Genomic DNA, 23,264 nt, shown 5'->3' with positions numbered 1-23,264 from the left:
TATCTTCAGGGAATATGTTACAAGACTCTCACTGCATGCCTGAAACCACAGATAGTACTGACCCCTATGTAGACCATGATAGTGTGTTTTTTCCTATGCATACATACCTTTGATAAAGTTGAATTTATAAATTAGGCACAATAAGAGATTAACAACAATAAATAATAACGTAAACAGTTATAACTGTGCTGTAATAAAATTTATGTGAATGTGGGCTCTCTTTCTCTGTCCTTCAAAATATCTTTTTGGGGTTTACTCACCTATTTTCAGACCACAGTTAAATACAGGTAGCTAAAACCTTAGAAAGTGAAACCGCCAGTAAGAGGGGACTACTGTACTATTGCTAAGAGTAGATATCCAGGCACTTATTTTATTACTAAAAAGTTGGAAAGAATTGAAGTATCTCCTATCACTCTCTAACCCCTATTCCTTATACATTGATCACTACTTGATATACATGTGTGCATGCCTACAACCCCCTTTACACACACACGAACTCTTTGCTTGCTATTGTTCCCCCCAGAGAACGTAAGCTCCACAAGGACAATGACTTCATCTAGCTTGTATATTATTATACCTCCAGTCCTAGAATGTCTAACACATAGGTGGTCACATAGTAAATATTTATTAGATGAATATATGAAATAATCATCAGGAGTCTGTGTAAATAAATAATGACATATTTACATAATGATCAACTTTATAGAATTTTTGAAATGTTTTTAAAATTTTAATTTTAATCTTAATGCTTTAAATGTTTTATATTTAAATGTTTTAATGTTTTAAAACTGAAAACATTTAAAACATGAAAAATACTTATTGTCTATAATAAAGACACAAACACAGTGGTTATCTCAGACTAATGAGCTTATGATAGTTTTCCTTTTTATATACATCTGCATTTTCCAAATACTTATCAATAAGCATGTACTATTGTTATAATCAATCAGACAAACATATAAAAGACAAAAAGTCCTGGAAGTCCAGCTCAAATGTAACGTCTTCTATTAAATATTTCCTGAACTCTCCAATCCCTGGTGATCTTGGCCTCTACAATCCTCAGGACATAGTGACCATGTCTGAAACCATGCATAGTACTGAACCCTATACTGATTACAATACTGTGATGTTGGATTTGTGGGTACAACCCATTTGTGTCATTTAGCTGTGTTCCTCTTGGACCAACATCCTTAGCTCCCATTGCCCTGCCGAATGTAGGGTGAAGGAATATGGTATTCTGAAAAAGGTGGAGCAATAGGAAGATAAATATGGGGGCAGTCAAGAGGAGAATGTGGATATACCAATATATCAGCAGAAAATCAGAAACAAGATCCTGTTTAGTTCCTAAAAATAACTCCAAAAAGGTATTTTTCACTTGAAAACAATGCAACCTTTAGCTTCAAGAGAATGTCCTAAAATTTACTGCTGGCTGCATTTGAGGCCATTGAGGCCCACCTTTAAATGAGTTCCATAAATTCCCAGGATGAAGTTCAAGAGTTTGAGAGATACAAAAGAGGCCTATGGAAAGGTAACACAGGTAAAGAAATAAGAGATGAATAACCACATTGAAAACACAGAATTAAAACCCCAGCTCCCAAATGGGCTAATCAGTCTCTCAACCTGTTTTCACTCTGCACTTCCCTCTGGGCTCTGTGTAATGCAACTTTAGCAGAACCCGGGAAGGAATCAAAACAGCCTGTGTAAAGATACCCTGACTGTCTTTCAATAAATATGTAAAATCAATTACCCAAATGGGAACTGGACTTCAATATAGACCCTCAGACATACTGCACACAGATTTCCAAGATGGCATTATTGCACTGTGCAATTTTGGAACTATTCTTGAGATCTGCTCATAGCCTAGGGTCCTGTATCTTCTTTTATGTTTGTATTTAACCTTTCAGAACAGGCAAAAATATTATTCAAAACAATATTTGGTGAATATGATTGAGCCGTATTACGTTTGACAGAAAAGAAGGAAATCAAGAAGTCTGGATATTTCGTTAAGTGTACAAAGCAGGAAGGGAACTAGAATTTGCTTTCTGTGATATTAGATGTTTTTTTCAGTTCTCTCAGCTAACCTCAAAGATCTTTATAAGGAACACATCTTCTCTGTTTTACAGACCTAAAAGCTAAAGTTCAGACAGTTGAATAACTCTCTAAAGGCCCCACAGATGAGTAGCAGAGCTGGAACCCAAAGTCCATTTTTTCATTGCATCTCAATGACTGGAGATGAGTTCTAAAGAAAGAGTCTATAACAATTTAGTTCTTTGGGGAGCAAAGTCATCTCTCCAAGAAGACAGTCTACACTGTAGTCAGAAGGAGAAAAACAACTGAATACCAGGACATATTGCCAGTACATAAAGAATTATTATACATAACCAGAATGAATGAGAAAATAATGGTGCCTGTTAATCTGGGCAAACTGAACAATAATTCAGTGTAACTGAACAAATAATTATTGATATTGCTCTTATCAAATTAAATAATATACATCAATGGAGACAAAGATGTTCTTACCATCAAATTCATATAAATTATTTTGTTACATACTTATATGTAAATAACTCTTTTTTTTTAACAATATAACCAAAAATGCCCCTTTGTTTAGGTGTGTTTTACCTTTATGCATAATTTTGCTTTTATTAAAGATGATTGTTACAGTCAGGTATACAACCACTTAGTTATATCTAAGTTCTGCCTCTTAAAACATGTTCTTAGATAATCCATTTAATCATCTTATTCTTTGCTTCAATTTTCTCTGAACAGTGGTAGTAGTACTATTTGATGGACAGAATAAAGGAAACTGTTTTTGACCACACCCAGATTATGCTGATATCTACAATATACTCCTGGCTACAAGGAAGCCCAACTCTAACTTATGAAATGGGCCTAGTTTAGAAAGCAACAATGAGGTGATAACTAAGGATAGTCTAGTTGTTACCAAATATTAACATCTTTAGGTATTTTTGTTTTGGGTTTCTGCCGTTCAGGTGCATCCAAAATTTCTTCATAGTCTGTACTCATTCCCTTTGCCCGGCGACCAACTGTGACCATTCGATCTGAATTCTGACTTTCAGGGCAATCTTTCTTTAAATGTTTCAGAGAGACACAAAGTTTGCAACCACCACCATCAGCATAGAGTCCTTTGGGATTATCAGGACAAGATCTAGACAGGTTCCCCATTTCTCCAAAAACAAAACATTTTGCAAAAGGAAATTCACCAAGAGCCATGTCTACTTTAGCCTTATGTTTGGTTATTTTGTGCTCTGTGGAACCACACCTGTAACATTCCAGTGCCCCATCTTGATTTTCAAGGGCAGCAGGGCAATCTGCAATTCCATGATGAGATTTTCTACAATGGAAACACACCATTGCATTTTGCTTTGCCACTTGTCTTTTTAATCTTCTTCCTTCCCATCGACTGTCTTTCGTTAAAGCAACTGCAATTTCTTCCCTTACTTCCTTACTGTCTGTGGCTATAATTTGCCCATTATGAACCATCTGTGAAGTCTGTCTTAGGTATTCCATGACTGCATTCACATCTTCATTTAAGTACTCTTTTTTTCTCTTTGTTCTTTTTGTGTTTTCCTTGGGATGCGTCATTTTTAAGGGATAGCCTATTGGCTTCAAGTTGTTGACGCTTTGGTAGGTTCTGGCTTGTTCCCTCAAAGGATGCCTTTTTCATGTCCTCCCATGATGTTGCAGGCAAAGGTTTCTTGTTATATGCAGTACTAACTCATGCCCACCTGGTCATGCTTTCATCAGAGGTAGCTCACTGTGCTGCCATGCAACTTCTTACCACCAACTCTCTTATTTTTAACAGATACGAATGATTTAATAATTAGTTATTTTCTTCCTATAACCAATAAATAAATGAGAAGCATGTATTTAAGGAAGGAACATCACATTGCCAGCTTGCCCCGAGACCCCACCAGACATAGTCCAGCTGTGGTTTGTGTCATGTTTAATTGGTTGGAGTTCCTACAGCATGCTGTTCTGCATCTCTCTACATCTGTGCTGTGTATTCCCTTTGTTGGAAATGCCTCCCTCATTCCAACTCACTCTTTGTTTTTGTTTAGATTAAGCGTTACCTTCCCCAGGCAACATCCTCTGCTATCCTCCAACTACAAATTGGATCAATTGTCCTTTATCAGGGGTCTGAAGCAACATAATAACATAACAGCTCAATTGCATTTAACATAAATTTATTGAACAGATAACAAAAAATAAATGAGTGAACATTGGGTTATATAAATTCCTTTGCACTTAGTGTTAATAAAGCTATCCTGTATCTCTTAAAGAGACCTAGGCTTTTCCCTTTATGTCAATATGCAAAATAAATTTTACTTCATGATGCCACAATTCTCTTTTCTTAGCAAAACAGCACAATGTAAATGCAGTTATTTTATTAAATGAGAATTAATGTCAAAGACACATGTTCCAACCTAGATTTAAAGATTCTAAATGCTCAGATATTTAATTCCCTGGAGGTCTCTAAGCTGTGATTACAAATAATTAGAATGAAATTTAGTTGTGGTATTTATCACCTCTAAATATTCCATGTTCCTGTGCATTCTAATTTTGACTATATTTTTTCTCTGAAATATTCCCTTCAGCTGACTCAAGCAATGGCAAAGACAGATGTAAATGAGGACTCAGTCCTTAGAATTAAAAAACAGACACCAACACAGGTGTCAAAAAAAAATGTAAATTATATTTGCTGAGACTTTTTTTATACAAAGCTGTTCAATGTCCTAAGATCAGAGCAACTCAAATATGAAAACATCTCAAAGGGGTTATATCATAATGTTCTTGTCACATATTGTAACAATGCATCAGCACTGTGGCATGCTATTTGGCCAGCCTGCTGGAATTTGATAGATTCTACTTGAAAGTGTCACAATCTTCAGGGGAGGAAGAACAAATGCTTGCTCTTGGGTACAAGTTACGGTTTTGTCACTATCAGCGGTGTCACCTTAGTCAACTCATTTTAACTTTTGAATGTTAGCTTACTTGTACAACAGAGATAATTCTATCTTCCTTAGAAGTTTCTATAAAAATGAACTGAGAAAATGAATATATGGATGCCACAAAATGAATATATGGGTGCGACAAGAGAGGGTTAGCTGTTTCCTTTGTAATGTAAGGATATTTTGGGGGAAAAATCCAAATGCTATTGCCATCACTCCACAAACAAAGACTTTTTAACCACAGCAAGAATATATTCACCACAACACTATGAATCTTCTCCACCAATGTTCCTCCCTTCTCCATCCTCCTTTTCACAGACATAGCTTTGCTATACTAAAACAAGGTCTCTCAGCTCCTTCTATTCCTTTTCTCTTACCTCCTCCTCCTCATGGGTAGGTGAAAACTCGCGTTCCTAGATACTTGTATTTTATGAACCCATACTGCTATTTTAATGGAGGACTAACACGGTTAGCTGTTTGCTTTGCAATGTAAGCATATTTTGGGGGAAAAACATCCAAATACTATTGCCATCACTCCACCAAGAAAGACTTTTTAATGACAACAAGAAGAATATAATCTCAGGAAAAAAAGGCTCTTTAAGTTAAATATTTTTTTTAATATATATATTTTTTATTATACTTTAAATTCAAGGGTACATGTGCACAACATGCAGGTTTGTTACATGTGTATACATGTGCCATGTTGGTGTGCTGCACCCATTAACTCATCACTTAACATTAGGTATATCTCCTAATGCTATCCCTCCCTGCTCCCCCACCCCACAACAGGCCCCAGTGTGTGATGTTCCCCTTCCTGTGTCCAAGTGTTCTCATTGTTCAGTTCCCACCTATGAGTGAGAACATGCGGTGTTTGGTTTTTTGGCCTTGCGATAGTTTACTGAGAATGATGGTTTCCAGCTTCATCCATGTCCCTACAAAGGACATGAACTCATCATTTTTATGGCTGCATAGTATTCCAGGGTGTATATGTGCCACATTTTCTTAATCCAGTCTATCACTGATGGACATGTGGGTTGGTTCCAAGTCTTTGCCATTGTGAATAGTGCCGCAATAAACATATGTGTGCATGTGTCTTTATAGCAGCATGTTTTATAATCCTTTGGATATATACCCAGTAATGGGATGGCTGGGTCAAATGGTATTCCTAGTTTTAGATCCCTGAGGAATCGCCACACTGTCTTCCACAATGGTTAAACTAGTTTACAGTCCCAATAACAGTGTAAAAGTGTTCCTATTTCTCCACATCCTCTCCAGCACCTATTGTTTCCGACTTTTTCATGATCTCCATTCTAACTGGTTTGAGATGGTATCTCATTGTGGATTTGATTTGCATTTCTGTGATGGCCAGTGATGATGAGCATTTTTTCATGTGTCTGTTGGCTGCATAAATGTCTTCTTTTGAGAAGTGTCTGTTCATATCCTTCACCCACTTGTTCATGGGGTTGTTTTTCTCTTGTAAATTTGTTTGAGTTCTTTGTAGATTCTGGATATTAGCCCTTTGTCAGATGAGTAGTTTGCAAAAATTTTCTCCCATTCTGTAGGTTGCCTGTTCACTCTGATGGTAGTTTCTTTTCCTGTGCAGAAGCTCTTTAGTTTAATTAGATCCCTTTTGTCAATTTTGGCTTTTGTTGCCATTGCTTTTGGTGTTTTAGACATAAAGTCCTTGCCCATGCCTATGTCCTGAATGGTATTGCCTAGGTTTTCTTCTAGGGTTTTTATGGTTTTAGGTCTAACATGTAAGGCTTTAATCCATCTTGAATTAATTTTTTTATAAGGTGTAAGGAAGGCATTCAGTTTCAGCTTTCTATATATGGATAGTCAGTTTTCCCAGCACCATTTATTAAATAGGGAATCCTTTCCCCATTGCTTGTTTTTGTCAGGTTTGTCAAAGATCAGATAGTTGGAGATGTGTGGTATTATTTCTGAGGGCTCTGTTCTGTTCCATTGGTCTGTATCTCTGTTTTGGTACCAGTACTATGCTGTTTTGGTTACTGTAGCCTTGTAGCATAGTTTGAAGTCAGGTAGCATGATGCCTCCAGCTTTGTTCTTTAAGCTTAGGATTGACCTGGCAATGTGGGCTCTTTATTGGTCCCATATGAACTTTAAAGTAGCTTTTTCCAATTCTGTGAAGAAAGTCATTGGTAGCTTGATGGGGATGGCATTGAATCTATAAATCACCTTGGACAATATGGCCATTTTCACAATATTGATTCTTCCTACCCATGAGCATGGAATGTTCTTCCATTTGTTTGTATTCTCTTTCATTTCGTTGAGTAGTGGTTTGTAGTTCTCCTTGAAGAGGTCCTTCACCTCCCCTGTAAGTTGGATTCCTAGGTATTTTATTCTCTTTGAAGCAATTGTAAATGGGAGGTCACTCATGATTTGGCTCTCTGTTTGTCTGTGATTGGTGTACAAGAATGCTTGTGATTTTTGTAGGTTGATTTTGTATCCTGAGAATTTGCTGAAGTTGCTTATCAGCTTAAGGAGATTTTGGGCTGAGATGGTGGGGTTTTCTAGATATACAATCATGTCATCTGCAAACAGCGATGATTTGACTTCCTATTTTCCTGATTGAATACACTTTATTTCTTTCTCCTGCCTGATTGCCCTGGCCAGAACTTCCAACACTATGTTGAATAGAAGTGGTGAGAGAGGGCATCCCTGTCTTGTGCCCGTTTTCAAAGGGAATACTTCCAGTTTTTGCCCATTCAGTATGATATTGGCTGTGGGTTTGTCATAGATAGCTCTCATTATTTTGAGATACATCCCATCAATACCTAATTTATTGAGAGTTTTTAGAATGAAGGGCTGTTGAATTTTGTCAAAGGCCTTTTCTACATCTATTGAGATAATCACGTGGTTTTTCTCGTTGGTTCTGTTTATATGCTGGATTATGTTTACTGATTTGCTTATGTTGAACCAGCCTTGCATCCCAGGGATGAGGCCCACTTGCTCATGGTGGATAAGCTTTTTGATGTGCTGCTGGATTCGGTTTGCCAGTATTTTATTGAGGATTTTTGCACTGATGTTCATCAGGGATATTGGTCTAAAATTCTCTTTTTTTGTTGTGTCTCTGCCAGGCTTTGGTATCAGAATGATGCCGGCCTCATAAAATGAGTTAGGGAGGATTCTCTCTTATGCTATTGATTGGAATAGTTTCAGAAGGAATGGTAACAGCTCCTCCTTGTACCTCTGGTAGAATTCGACTGTAAATCCGTCGGGTCCTGGACTTTTTTTGGTTGGTAAGCTATTAATTATTTCCTCAATTTCAGAGTCTGTTATTGGTCTATTCAGAGATTCAACTTCTTCCTGGTGTAGTCTTGGGAGAGTGTATGTGTCGAGGAATGTATCCATTTCTTCTAGATTTTCTAGTTTATTTGCATAGAGGTGTTTATAGTATTCTCTGATGGTAGTTTGTATTTCTGTGGGATTGGTGGTGATCTCCCCTTTATCATTTTGTATTGCATCTATTTGATTCTTCTCTCTTTTCTTCTTTATTAGCCTTGCTAGCTGTCTATCATCAGTTTTGTTGATCTTTTCAAAAACCCAGCTCCTGGTTTCATTGATTTTTTGAAGGGTTTTTTATGTCTCTATCTCCTTCAGTTCTGCTGTGATCTTAGCTATTTCTTGCCTTCTGCTAGCTTTTGAATGTGTTTGCTCTTGCTTCTCTAGTTCTTTTAATGGTGATGTTAGGGTGTCAATTTTAGATCTTTCCTGCTTTCTCTTGAGGGCATTTAGTGCTATAAATTTCCCTCTACACACTGCTTTGAATGTGTCCCAGAAATACTGGCATGTTGTGTCTTTGTTTTGGTTGGTTTCAAAGAACATCTTTATTTCTGCCTTCATTTTGTTATGCACCCAGTAGTCATTCAGGAGCAGGTTGTTCAGTTTCCATGTAGTTGAGTGGTTTTGGGTGAGTTTCTTAATCCTGAGTTCTAGTTTGATTACACTGAGGTCTGAGACAGTTTGTTATAATTTCTGTCCTTTCACATTTGTTGAGGAGTGCTTTACTTCCAACTATGTGGTCAATTTTGGAATAAGTGTGATGTGGTGCTGAGAAGAATGTATATTCTGTTGATTTGGGGTGAAGAATTCTGTAGATGTCTATTAGGTCAGCTTGGTGCAGAGCTGAGTTCAATTCCTGGATATCTTTGTTAAATTTCTCTCTTGTGGATCTGTCCAATGTTGACAATGGGGTGTTAAAGTCTCCCATTATTACTGTATGGGAGTCTAAGTCTCTAAGAACTTGCTTTATGAATCTGGGTGCTCCTGTGTTGGGTGCATATATATTCAAGATAGTTTGCTCTTCTTGTTGAGTTGCTCCCTTTACCATTATGTAACGGCCTTTGTCTCTTTTGATCTTTGTTGGCTTAAAGTCTGTTTTATCAGAGACTAGGATTGCAACCCCTGCCTTTTTGGTTTTCCATTTGCTTGGTAGTTCTTCTGCCATCCCTTTATTTTGAGTCTATGTGTGTCTCTGTAAGTGAGATGGGTTTCCCGAATACAGCATAATGATGGGTCTTGACTCTTGATCCAATTTGCCAGTCTGTGCCTTTTAATTGGAGAATTTAGCCCATTTACATTTAAGGTTAATATTGTTATGTGTGAATTTGATCCTGTCATTATGATGCTATCTGGTTATTTTGTTGTTAGTTGATGCAGTTTCTTCCTAGCCTTGATGGTCTTTACAATTTGGCATGTTTTTGCAGTGGCTGGTACCAGTTGTTCCTTTCCATGTTTAGTGCCTCCTTCAGGAGCTCTTGTAGGGCAGGCCTGGTGGTGACAAAATCTCTCAGCATTTGTTTGTCTGTAAAGAATTTTATTTTTCCATCACTTATGAAGCTTAGTTTGGCTGGATATGAAATTCTGGGTTGAAAATTCTTTGCTTTAAGAATGTTGAATATTGGCCCCCACTCTCTTCTGACTTGTAGAGTTTCTGCCAAGAGATCAGCTGTTAGTCTGATGGGCTTCCCTTTGTGGGTAACCCAACCTTTCTCTCTGGCTGCCCTTAACATTTTTTCCTTCATTTCAACTTTGGTGAATCTGACAATTATGTGTCTTGGAGTTGCTCTTCTCGAGGAGTATCTTTTTGGCATTGTCTGTATTTCCTGAATTCGAATGTTGGCCTGTCTTGCTAGGTTGGGAATTTCTCCTGGATAATATCCTGCAGAGTGTTTTCCAATTTGGTTCTATTCTCCCCATCACTTTCAGGTACACTAATCAGACGTAGATTTGGTCTTTTCACATAGTCCCATATTTCTTGGAGGCTTTGTTCATTTCTTTTTATTCTTTTTTCTCTAAACTTCTCTTCTAGCTTCATTTCATTCATTTGATCTTCCATCACTGATACCCTTTCTTCCAGGTGATCGAATCAGCTACTGAAGCTTGTGCATTCGTCATGTAGTTCTCATGCCATGGTTTTCAGCTCCATCAGGTCATTTAAGGCCTTCTCTACATTTGTTATTCTTGTTAGCCATTTTTCTAATCTTTTTTCAAGGTTTTTAACTTCATTGTGATAGGTTCAAACTTCCTCCTTTAGCTTGGAGTAGTTTGATTGTCTGAAGCCTTCTTCTCTCAACTCGTCAAAGTCATTCTCTGTCGAGCTTTGTTCTGTTGCTGGTGAGGAGCTGTGTTCCTTTCGAGGAGGAGAGGTGCTCTGATTTTTAGAATTTTTAGTTTTTCTGCTCTGTTTTTTTCCCCATCTTTGTGGTTTTATGATAGTGATGTACAGATGTAGTTTTGGTGTGGATGTCCTTTCTGTTTGTTAGTTTTCCTTCTAACAAACAGTCAGCACCCTCAGCTGCAGGTCTGTTGGAGTGTGCTGGAGGTCCACTCCAGACCCTGTTTGTCTGGGTATCAGCAGTGGAGGCTACAGAACAGCGAATATTGCTGAACAGCAAATGTTGCTGTCTGATTGTTCCTCTGGAAGTTTCGTCTCAGAGGAGTACCCGGCCGTGTGATGTGTCAGTCTGCCCCTACTGAGGGGTGCCTCCCTGTTTAGGCTACTCAGCGGTCAGGGACCCACTTGAGCAGGCAGTCTGTCCATTCTCAGATCTCAAACTCTGTGCTGGGAGAACCACTACTCTCTTCAAAACTGTTAGGCAGGGACATTTAAGTCTGCAGAGGTTTCTGCTGCCTTTTTTTTGGCTATTCCCTGCCCCAAGAAGTGGAGTCCACAGAGGCAGGCAGGCCTCCTTGGGCTGATGTGGGATCCACCCAGGTTGCGCTTCCTGGCCACTTTGTTTACTTACTCAAGCCTCAGCAATGGTGCACGTCCCTATCCCAGCCTCACTGCCGCCTTGCAGTTAGATCTCAAACTGCTATGCTAGCAATGAGCAAGGCTCTGTGGACGTGGGACCCTCTGAGCCAGGCACAGGATATAATCTCCTGGCGTACCATTTGCTAAGACCATTGGAAAAGTGCAGTATTAGGGTGGGAGTGACCTGATTTTCCAGATGCTGTCTGTCACTGCTTTGCTTGGCTAGGAAAGGGAATTCCCTGACCCCTTGCACTTCTTGGATGAGGTGATGCCTCTCCCTGCTTTGGCTCACGCTCGGTGCGCTGCACCCACTGTCCAACAAGCCCCAGTGAGATGAACCCAGTACCACAGTTGGAAACGCAGAAATCACCCATCTTCTGCATCACTCACACTGGGAGCTGTAGACTGCAGCTGTTCCTTTTCAGACATCTTGGAATGCAAATTAAATATGTTCAAATTTTTATTGTGAAAAATTAACTACTTGTGTTGATTTCCTTTTTCTCATTGTACCCAGTGACTGGTGGCAGTTTTGTTGGGGACCAGCACTTGTCTTCACCCTAGCATATGGAACAATAGACCCCAGAATTCCCATCTCCAGGTGGACATCTCCTAGGCACAGCAGTGGCAGGACATTATAGAGCCCAGGTGCCTAGGTAACTGGGCATGTCTTCCCAAAAACTAAGGAAGCCAATTAAGGAGAGTTGTGTGGCTTTAAGTGCCTCAAATATGTCAGGAGTAATACCTTCTAACAGGGATGCTCTTTAGTCTTTCAGAATCAGCACTAAATGAGTATTTTATTTGGGATGTAGGGAGGGATAAAGAGAGACAGAGAGAAAAGGGAGAGATTTCCAAGTAGCATTTGAAGACTTCCAAGTCCTCTACAATGGTTTAGGCTGAACTACAATATGGATGCATATGCATGTGTTGCTGTGGTTATGTATTTGTGCATGTGTTTACATGTGTAGGTGTGAGTGTGTGTAGATGTGAATGTGTGTATGCAGACAGGGGTTGAAGAGCAGTTATTAGACACATCTGATTTTGCCAATACCTTCAGGTGCTAACCTTCCCTCAAAAAGAGCTTTCTTTCAGGTTGATAGGTGCAGCAGCACCACCATGGCACATGTATACCTATGTAACAAACCTGCAAGTTCTGCACATGTATCCCAGAATTTAAAGTAAAATTAAAAACTATAAGAGCTGTCTTTAATGCATGCTATAATATGGGAATTAGAGGGGGTGGAGCCAAGATGGCCAAATAGGAACAGCTCCAGTCTACAGCTCCCAGCGTGAGCGATGCAGAAGACGGCTGATTTCTGCACTTCCAACTGAGGTACAGGGTTCATCTCACAGGGGAGTGTCAGAAAGTGGGTGCAGGACAGTGGGTGCAGCACATCGAGCATGAGCCAAAGCAGGGCGAGGCAATGCCTCACCCAGGAAGCACAAGGGTTCAGGGAATTCCCTTTCCTAGTCAAAGATAGGGGTGACAGACAGCACCTGGAAAATCAGGTCACTCCCACCCTAATACTGTGCTTTTCCAATGGTCTTAGCAAATGGCACACCAGGAGATTATATCCTGCACCTGGCTCAGAGGGTCCCAAGCCCACAGAGCCTTGCTCATTGCTAGCACAGCAGTTTGAGATAGAACTGCAAGGTGGCAGTGAGGCTGGGGTAGCAGCATCCACCATTGCTGAGGCTTGAGTAGGTAAAGTGGCCAGGAAGCTCAAACTGGTTGGAGCCCACCACAGCTCAAGGAGGCCTGCCTGCCTCTGTGGACTCCACTTCTAGGGGCAGGGCATAGCCAAACAAAAGGCAGCAGAAAACTCTGCAGACTTAAATGTTCCTGTCTGACAGCTTTGAAGAGAGTAGTGGTTCTCCCAGCATGCAGCTAGAGATCTGAAAACAGACAGACTGCCTCCTCAAGTTGGTCCCTGACCCCCAAGTAGCCTAACTGGGAGGCACCCCCCAGTAGGTGCAGACTGACACCTAACATGGCCAGGTACTCCTCTGAGACAAAACTTCCAGAGGATTGATCAGACAGCAACATTTGCTGTTCTGCAGCTTCCACTGCTGATACCCAGACAAACAGTGTCTGGAGTGAACCTCCAGCACACTCCAACAGACCTGCAGCTGAGGGTCCTGACTGTTTGTTAGAAGGAAAACTAACAAACAGAAAGGACATCCACACCAAAACCGCATCTGTATGTCACCATCATCAAAGACCAAAGATAGATAAAACCACAAAGATGGGGAAAAAACAGAGCAGAAAAACTGAAAACTCTAAAATCAGAGCACCTCTCCTCCTCCGAAGGAACGGAGCTCCTCACCAGCAACGGAACAAAGCTGGATGGAGAATGACTTTGATGAGTTGAGAGAAGAAGGCTTCAGATGATCAAACTACTCCAAGCTAAAGGAGGAAGTTTGAACCTATGGCAAAGAAGTTAAAAACCTTGAAAAAAAATTAGACAAATGGCTAACTGGAATAACCAATGCAGAGAAGTCCTTAAAGGACCGAAAACCCTGGCATGAGAACTACATGATGAATGCACAAGCCTCAGTAGCTGATTCGATCAACTGGAAGAAAGGGTATCAGTGATGGAAGATCAAATGAATGAAATGAAGCTAGAAGAGAAGTTTAGAGAAAAAAGAATAAAAAGAAACAAACAAAGCCTCCAAGAAATATGGGACTGTGTGAAAAGAACAAATCTACATCTGATTGGTGTACTTCAAAGTGACGGGGAGAATGGAACCAAATTGGAAAACACTCTGCAGGATATTATCCAGGAGAACTTCCCCAATCTAATCTAGCAAGGCAGGCCAACATTCAGATTCAGGAAATACAGACAACGCCCTCAAGAAGAGCAACTCCAAGACACATAATTGTCAGATTCACCAAAGTTGAAATGAAGGAAAAAATGTTAAGGGCAGCCAGAGAGAAAGGTTGGGTTACCCACAAAGGGAAGCCCATCAGACTAACAGCTGATCTCTTGGCAGAAACTCTACAAGCCAGAAGAGAGTGGGGGCCAATATTCAACATTCTTAAAGAAAAGAATTTTCAAACCAGAATTGCATATCCAGCCAAACTAAGCTTCAAAAATGATGAAGAAATAAAATCCTTTAAAGACAAGCAAATGCTGAGAGATTTTGTCACCACCAGGCCTGCCCTACAAGAGCTCCTGAAGGAGGCACTATACATGGAAAGGAACAACTGGTACCAGCCACTGCAAAAATATGCCAAATTTTAAAGACCATCGAGGCTAGGAAGAAACTGCATCAACTAACAAGCAAAATAACCAGCTAGCATCATAATGACAGGATCAGATTCACACATAACAATATTAACCTTAAATGTAAATGGGCTAAATTCTCCAATTAAAAGACACAGACTGGCATATTGGATAGAGTCAAGACCCATCAGTATGCTGTATTCAGGAAGCCCATCTCATGTGCAGAGACACAGATAGGCTCAGAATAAAGGGATGGAGGAAGATCAACCAAGCAAATGGAAAACCTAAAATGGCAGGGGTTGCAATCCTAGTCTCTGATAAAACAGACTTTAAACCAACAAAGATCAAAAGAGACAAAGAAGGCCATTACATAACGGTAAAGGGATCAATTCAAAGAAAAGAGCTAACTATCCTAAATATATATGCACCCAATACAGGAGCACCCTTCAAGTCCTTAGAGACTACAAAGAGACTTAGACTCCCACACAATAATAATGGGAGACTTTAACAACCACAGTCAACATTAGACAGATCAACGAAACAGAAAGTTAACAAGGATATCCAGGAATTGAACTCAGCTCTGCACCAAGTGGACCTAATAGACACCTACAGAACCCTCCACCCCAAATCAACAGAATGTACATTCTTTTCACCACCACACCACACCTATTCCAAAATTGACCACATAGTTGGATGTAAAGCATTCGTCAGCAAATGTAAAAGAACAGAAATTATAACAAACTGTGTCTCAGACCTCAGTGCAATCAAACTAGAACTCAGGATTAAGAAACTCACTCAAAACCACTCAACTACATGGAAACTGAACAACCTACTCCTGAATAACTACTGGGTACATAACGAAATGAAGGCAGAAATAAAGATGTTCTTTGAAACCAATGAGAACAAAAACACAACATGCCAGAATCTCTGGGACACATTCAAAGCAGTGTGTAGAGGGAAATTTATAGCACTAAATGCCCACAAGAAAAAGCAGGAAAGATCAAAAATTGACACCCTAACATCACCATTAAAAGAACTAGAGAAGCAAGAGCAAACACATTCAAACCTGGCAGAAGGCAAAAAATCAGTAAGATCAGAGCAGAACTGAAGGAGATAGATAGAGACATAAAAAACCCTTCAAAAAATCAATGAATCCAGGAGCTGGGTTTTTGAAAAGATCAACAAAACTGATGATAGACTGCTAACAAGACTAATAAAGAAGAAAAGAGAGAAGAATCAAATACACGCAATACAAAATGATAAAGGGGAGATCACCACCAATCGCACTGAAATACAAACTATCATCAGAGAATACTATAAACACCTCTATGCAAATAAACTAGAAAATCTGGAAGAAATGGATACATTCCTCGACACATACACCCTCCCAAGACTAAACCAGGAAGAAGTTGAATCTCTGAATATAACAATAACAGGCTCTGAAATTGAGGCAATAATAAATAGCTTACCAACCAAAAAGAGTCCAGGACCAGATGGATTCTCAGCCGAATTCTACCAGAGGTACAAGGAGGAGCTGGTACCATTCCTTCTGAAACTATTCAAATCAATAGCATAAGAGGGAATCCTCCCTAACTCATTTTATGAGGCCAGCATCATCCTGATAACAAAGCCAGACACAGACACAACAAAAAAAGAGAATTTTAGACGAATATCCCTGAAGAACATTGATCCAAAAATGTTCAATAAAATACTGGCAAACCGAATCCAGCAGCACATCAAAAAGCTTATCCACTATGAACAAGTGGGCTTTATCCCTGGGATGCAAGGCTGGTTCAACATACACAAATCAATAAAAGTAATCCAGCATATAAACAGAACCAAAGACAAAAACCACATGATTATCTCAATAGATGCAGAAAAGGCCTTTGACAAAATTCAACAACGCTTCATGCTAAAAACTCTCAATAAATTAGGTATTGATAGGACTTATCTCAAAATAATAAGAGCTATCTATGACAAGCCCACAGCCAATATCATACTGAATGGGCAAAAACCGGAAGCATTCCCTTTGAAAACCGGCACAAGACAGGGATGTCCTCTCTCACTACTCCTATTCAACATAGTGTTGGAAGTTCTGGCAAGGGCAATAAGGCAGGAGAAGGAAATAAAGGGTATTCAATTAGGAAAAGAGGAGGTCAAATTGTCCCTGTTTGCAGATGATATGATTGTATATCTAGAAAACCCCATCATCTCAGCCCAAAATCTCCTTAAGCTGATAAGCAACTTAGCAAAGTCTCAGGATACAAAATCAATGTGCAAAAATCACAAGCATTGTTATACACCAATAACAGACAACCAGAGAGCCAAATCATGAGTGAACTCCCATTCACAATTGCTTCAAAGAGAATAAAATACCTAGGAATCCAACTTACAAGGGATGTGAAGGACCTCTTCAAGGAGAACTACAAACCACTGCTCAATGAAATAAAAGAGGATACAAACAAATGGAAGAACATTCCATGCTCATGGGTAGGAAGAATCAATATCTTGAAAATGGCCATATTGCCCAAGGTAATTTATAGATTCAATGCCATCCCCATCAAGCTACCAATGACTTTCTTCACAGAATTGGAAAAAACTACTTTAAAGTTCATATGGAACCAAAAAAGAGCCCGCATCGCCAAGTCAATCCTAAGCCAAAAGAACAAACCAGGAGGCACCATGCTACCTGACTTCAACCTGTACTACAAGGCTACAGTAACCAAAACAGCATAGTACTGGTACCAAAACAGAGATATAGACCAATGGAACAGAACAGAGCTCTCAGAAATAATGCCGCATATCTACAACTATCTGATCTTTGAAAAACCTGACAAAAACAAGAAATGGGGAAAGGATTCCCGATTTAAAAAATGGTGCTGGGAAATCTGGCTAGCCATATGTAGAAAGCTGAAACTGGATCCCTTCCTTACACCTTATACAAAAATTGATTCAAGATGGATTAAAGACTTAAATGTTAGACCTGAAACCATAAAAACCCTAGAGGAAAATCTAGGCAATACCATTCAGGACATAGGCATGGGCAAGGACTTCATGTCTGAAACACCAAAAGCAATGGCAACAAAAGCCAAAATTCACAAATGGGATCTAATGAAACTAAAGAGCTTCTGCACAGCAAAAGAAACTACCATCAGAGTGAACAGGCAACCTACAGAATGGGAGAAAAATTTTGCAATATACTTATCTGACAAAGGGCTAATATCCAGAATCTACAATGAACTCAAACAAATGTACAAGAAAAAAGCAAGCAACCCCATCAAAAAGTGGGCAAAGTGTATGAACAGACATGTCTCGAAAGAAGACATTTATGCAGCCAAAAGACACAGGAGAAAATGCTCATCATCACTGGCCATCAGAGAAATGCAAATCAAAACCACAATGAGATACCATCTCACAACAGTTAGAATGGTGATCATTAAAAAGTCAGGAAACAGGTGCTGGAGAGGATGTGGAGAAATAGGAACACTTTTACACTGTTGGTGGGACTGTAAACTAGTTCAACCATTGTGGAAGTCAGTGTGGTGATTCCTCAGGGATCTACAACTAGGAATACCATTTGACCCAGCCATCCCATTACTGAGTATATATCCAAAGGATTATAAAACATGCTGCTATAAAGACACATTTACAGGTATGTTTTTAGAGGCACTATTCACAATAGGAAAGACTTGGAACCAACCCAAATGTCCATCAGTGATAGACTGGATTAAGAAAATGTGGCACATATATGCCATGGAATACTATGCAGCCATAAAAAATGATGAGTTCATGTCCTTTGTAGGGACATGGATGAAGCTAGAAACCATCATTCTCAGCGAACTATTGCAAGGACAAAAAACCAAACACCGTGTGTTCTCACTCATGTGAACAATGAGAACACATGGACACAGGAAGGGGAACATCACACACCGGCGCCTGTTGTGGGCTGGGAGGAGGGTGGAGGTATAGCATTAGGAGATATACCTAATGTTAAATGATGAGTTAATGGGTGCAGCACACCAAAATGGCACATGTATACATATGTAACAAACCCGCACGTTGTGCACATATACCCTAAAACTTAAAGTATAATAAAAGAAATACGGGAATTGGAGGCTGTATGAGAAGAACCATGGTTTTCAAATCAAAGACTGAATTCCAAATGTTCTCATACATCAAAGAAGACCTAAGGATAGCCCATGTGGCTTAAAGGTGACAGCATATCATCAAAGATCTAAGTAACTGACCATGGTTTGGTGGGGAGGGGAGCCAAGATGGCCGAATAGGAATAGCTCCAGTCTACAGCTCCCAGCGTGAGCGGCACAGAAGATGGGTGATTTCTGCATTTCCGTTTGAGGTACCGGGTTCATCTCACTAGGGAGTGCCAAATAGTGGGTGCAGGACAGTCGGTGCAGCGCACTGTGTGCGAGCCGAAGCACGGCGAGGCATTGCTTCACTCGGGAAGCACAAGAGGTCAGGGAGTTCCCTTTCCTAGTCAAAGAAAGGGGTAACCGACCGCACATGGAAAATCGGGTCAGTCCCACCCTAATACTGTGCTTTTCCAAAGGGCTTGGAAAACGGCACACCAGGAGATTGTGTCCCGCACCTGGCTCGGAGGGTCCTATGCCCACAGAGTCTTGCTGATTGCTAGCACAACAGTCTGAGATCAAACTGCAAGGTGGCAGTGAGGCTGGGGGAGGGGTGCCCACCATTGCCCAGGCTTGCTTAGGTAAACAAAGCAGCCAGGAAGCTCGAACTGGGTGGAGCCCACCACAGCTCAAGGAGGCCTGCCTGCCTCTGTAGGCTCCACCTCTGGGGGCAGGGCACAGAAAAACAAAAATTCAGCAGGAACCTCTGCAGACTTAAACTTCCTGTCTGACAGCTTTGAAGAGAGTAGTGGTTCTCCCAGCACACAGCTGGAGATCTGAGAACAGACAGACTGCCTCCTAAAGTAGGTCTCTGACCCCTGAGCAGCCTAACTGGGAGGCACCCCCCAGTAGGGACAGACTGACACCTCACTCAGCCAGGTACTCCTCTGAGACAAAACTTCCAGAGGAATTATCAGACAGCTGAATTTGTGGTCTCACGAAAATCTGCTGTTCTGCAGCCACCACTGCTGACACTCAGCCAAACAGGGTCTGGAGTGGACCTCTAGCAAACTCCAACAGACCTGCAGCTGAGGGTCCTGTCTGGTAGAAGGAAAACTAACAAACAAACAGAAAGGAAATCCACACCAAAAACCCATCTGTACATCACCATCATCAAAGACCAAAAGTAGATCAAACCACAAAGATGGAGAAAAAGCAGAGCAGAAAAACTGGAAACTCTAAAAAGCAGAGCACCTCTCCTCCTCCAAAGGAACACAGTTCCTCACCAGCAATGGAACAAAGCTGGATGGAGAATGACTTTGACGAGTTGAGAGAAGAAGGCTTCAGACAATCAAACTACTCTGAACTGCGGGAGGAAATTCAAAACAATAGCAAAGAAGTTAAAAACTTTGAAAAAAATTAGACAAATGGATAACTAGAATAACCAATGAAGAGAAGGGCCTAAAGGAGCTGATGGAGCTGAAAGCCAAGTTTCAAGAACTAAGCAAAGATTGCAGAAGCCTTAGTAGCCTATGCGATCAACTGGAAGAAAGGGTATCAGTGATGGAAGATGAAATGAATGAAATGAAGCAAGAAGGGAAGTTTAGAGAAAAAATAATAAAAAGAAATGAACAAAGCCTCCAAGAAATTTGGCACTATGTGAAAAGACCAAACCTACATCTGATTGGTGTACCTGAAAATGACAGGGAGAATGGAACCAAGTTGGAAAACACTCTGCAAGATATTATCCAGGAGAACTTCCCCAATCTGGGAAGGCAGGCCAACATTTAGATTCAGGAGATACAGAGAATGCCACAAAGATACTCCTCGAGAAGAAAAACTCCAAGACACATAATTGTCAGATTCACCAAAGTTGAAATGAAGGAAAAAATGTTAAGGGCGGCCAGAGACAAAGGTCGGGTTACCCACAAAGGGAAGCCCATCAGACTAACAGCTGATATCTCGGCAGAAACTACATGCCAGAAGAGAGTGGGGGCCAATATTCAACATTCTTAAAGAAAAGAATTTTCAACCCAGAATTTCATATCCAGCCAAACTAAGCTTCATAAGTGAAGGGGAAATAAAATACTTTACAGACAAGCAAATGCTGAGTGATTTTGTCATCACCAGGTCTGCCCTAAAAGAGCTCCTGAAGGAAGCACTAAACATGGAAAGGAACAACTGGTACCAGCCACTGCAAAAACATGCCAAATTGTAAAGACCATCAAGGCTAGGAAGAAACTGCATCAACTAACGAACAAAATAACCAACTAACATCATAATGACAGGATCAAATTCACACATAACAATATTAACCTTAAATGTAAATGGGCTAAATGATCCAATTAAAAGACACAGACTGGCAAACTGGATAAGGAATCAAGACCCATCAGTGTGCTGTATTCAGGAAACCCATCTCACGTGCAGAGGCACACATAGACTGAAAATAAAGGGATGGAGGAAGATCTATCAAGCAAATGGAAAACAAAAAAAGGCAGGGGTTGCAATCCTAGTCTCTAATAAAATAGACTTTAATCCAACAAAGATCAAAAGAGACAAAGAAGGCCATTACATAATGGTAAAGGGATCAATTCAACAAGAAGAGCTAACTACCCTAAATATATATGCACCCAACACAGGAGCACCCAGATTCATAAAGCAAGTCCTGAGTGACCTACAAAGGGACTTAAACTCCCACAAAATAATGGGAGATTTTAACACCCCACTGTCAACATTAGACAGATCAATGAGACAGAAAGTTAACAAGGATATCCAGGAATTGAACTCAGCTCTGCACAAAGTGGACCTAATAGACATCTACAGAACTCTCCACCCCAAATCAACAGAATATACATTTTTTTCAGCACCACACCACACCTATTCCAAAATTGACCACATAGTTGGAAGTAAAGCTCTCCTCAGCAAATGTAAAAGAACAGAAATTATTAGAAACTCTCTCTCAAACCACAGTACAATCAAACTAGAACTCAGGATTAAGAAACTCACTCAAAACCGCTCAACTACATGGAAACTGAACAACCTGCTTCTGAATGACTACTGGGTACATAATGAAATGAAGGCAGAAATAAAGATGTTCTTTGAAACCAATGAGAACAAAGACACAACATACCAGAATCTCTGGGACACATTCAAAGCAGTGTGTAGAGAGAAATTTATAGCACTAAATGCCCACAAGAGAAAGCAGGAAAGATCCAAAATTGACACCCTAACATCACAATTATAAGAACTAGAAAAGCAAGAGGAAACACATTCAAAAGCTAGCAGAAGGCTAGAAATAACTAAAATCAGAGCAGAACTGAAGGAAATAGAGACACAAAAAACCCTTCAAAAAATTAATGAATCCAGGAGCTCGGTTTTTGAAAAGATCAACAAAATTGATAGACCGCTAGCAAGACTAATAAGAAAAGAGAGAAGAATCAAATAGATGCAATAAAAAATGAAAAAGGGGGTATCACCACCAATCCCACGGAAATACAATCTACCATCAGAGAATACTACAAACACCTCTATGCAAATAAACTAGAAAATCTAGAAGAAATGGATAAATTCCTCGACAAATACACCTCCCAAGACTAAACCAGGAAGAAGCTGAATCTCTGAATAGACCAATAACAGGCTCTGAAATTGTGGCAATAATCAATAGCTTACCAACCAAAAAGAGTCCAGGACCTGATGGATTCACAGCCAAATTCTACCAGAGGTACAAGGAGGAACTGCTACCATTCCTTTTGAAACTATTCCAATCCATAGAAAAAGAGGTTATGCTCCCTAACACATTTTATGAGGCCAGCATCATCCTGATGCCAAAGCCTGGCAGAGACATAACCAAAAAAGAGAACTTCAGACCAATATCCTTGATGAACATTGATGCAAAAATCCTCAATAAAATACTGGCAAAAGGAATCCAGCAGCACATCAAAAAGCTTATACACCACGATTAAGTGGACTTCATCCCTGGGATGCAAGGCTGGTTCAACATATGCAAATCAATAAATGTAATCTAGCATATAAACAGAACCAAAGACAAAAACCACATGATTATCTCAATAGATGCAGAAAAGTCCTTTGAAAAAATTCAACAACCTTCATGCTAAAAACTCTCAATAAATTAGGTATTGATGGGACGTATCTCAAAATAATAAGAGCTATCTATGAGAAACCCACAGCCAATATCATACTGAATGGGCAAAAACTGGAAGCATTCCCTTTGAAAACTGGCACAAGACAGGGATGCCCTCTCTCACCACTCCTATTCAACATAGTGCTGGAAGTTCTGGCCAGGGCAATCAGGCAGGAGAAGGAAGTAAAGGGTATTCAATCAGGAAAAGAGGAAGCCAAATTGTCCCTGTTTGCATATGACATGATTGTATATCTAGAAAACCCCATCATCTCAGCCCCAAAATCTCCTTAAGCTGATTAGCAACTTCAGCAAATTCTCAGGATAGAAAATCAACCTACAAAAATCACAAGCATTCTTGTACACCAATCACAGACAAACAGAGAGCCAAATCATGAGTGAAATCCCATTCACAATTGCTTCAAAGAGAATAAAATACCTAGGAATCCAACTTACAAGGGATGTGAAGGACCTCTTCAAGGAAAACTACAAACCACTGCTCAATGAAATAAAAGAGGATACAAACAAATGGAAGAACATTTCATGCTCATGGGTTGGAAG

General features: G+C 40.0%; 1 long non-coding RNA gene and 1 pseudogene across 4 annotated transcripts in view; both read right to left on the bottom strand.

The window, feature by feature from the left end:
* LOC134736905 (uncharacterized) overlaps positions 1–23,264 on the bottom strand; it is a 503,219-nt gene that overhangs the window by 6,200 nt on the left and 473,755 nt on the right. The window lies entirely within an intron of this gene.
* On the bottom strand, positions 2,941–3,757 carry LOC129485301 (zinc finger CCHC domain-containing protein 9-like; annotated as a pseudogene).

The sequence above is a fragment of the Symphalangus syndactylus genome, chromosome 6 (genome assembly GCF_028878055.3).
Source record: "Symphalangus syndactylus isolate Jambi chromosome 6, NHGRI_mSymSyn1-v2.1_pri, whole genome shotgun sequence".
Taxonomy (NCBI): Eukaryota; Metazoa; Chordata; class Mammalia; order Primates; family Hylobatidae; genus Symphalangus; species Symphalangus syndactylus.
Note: the sequence above shows the minus strand (reverse complement) of the source record. Positions and strands in the feature narration are given on the sequence as shown.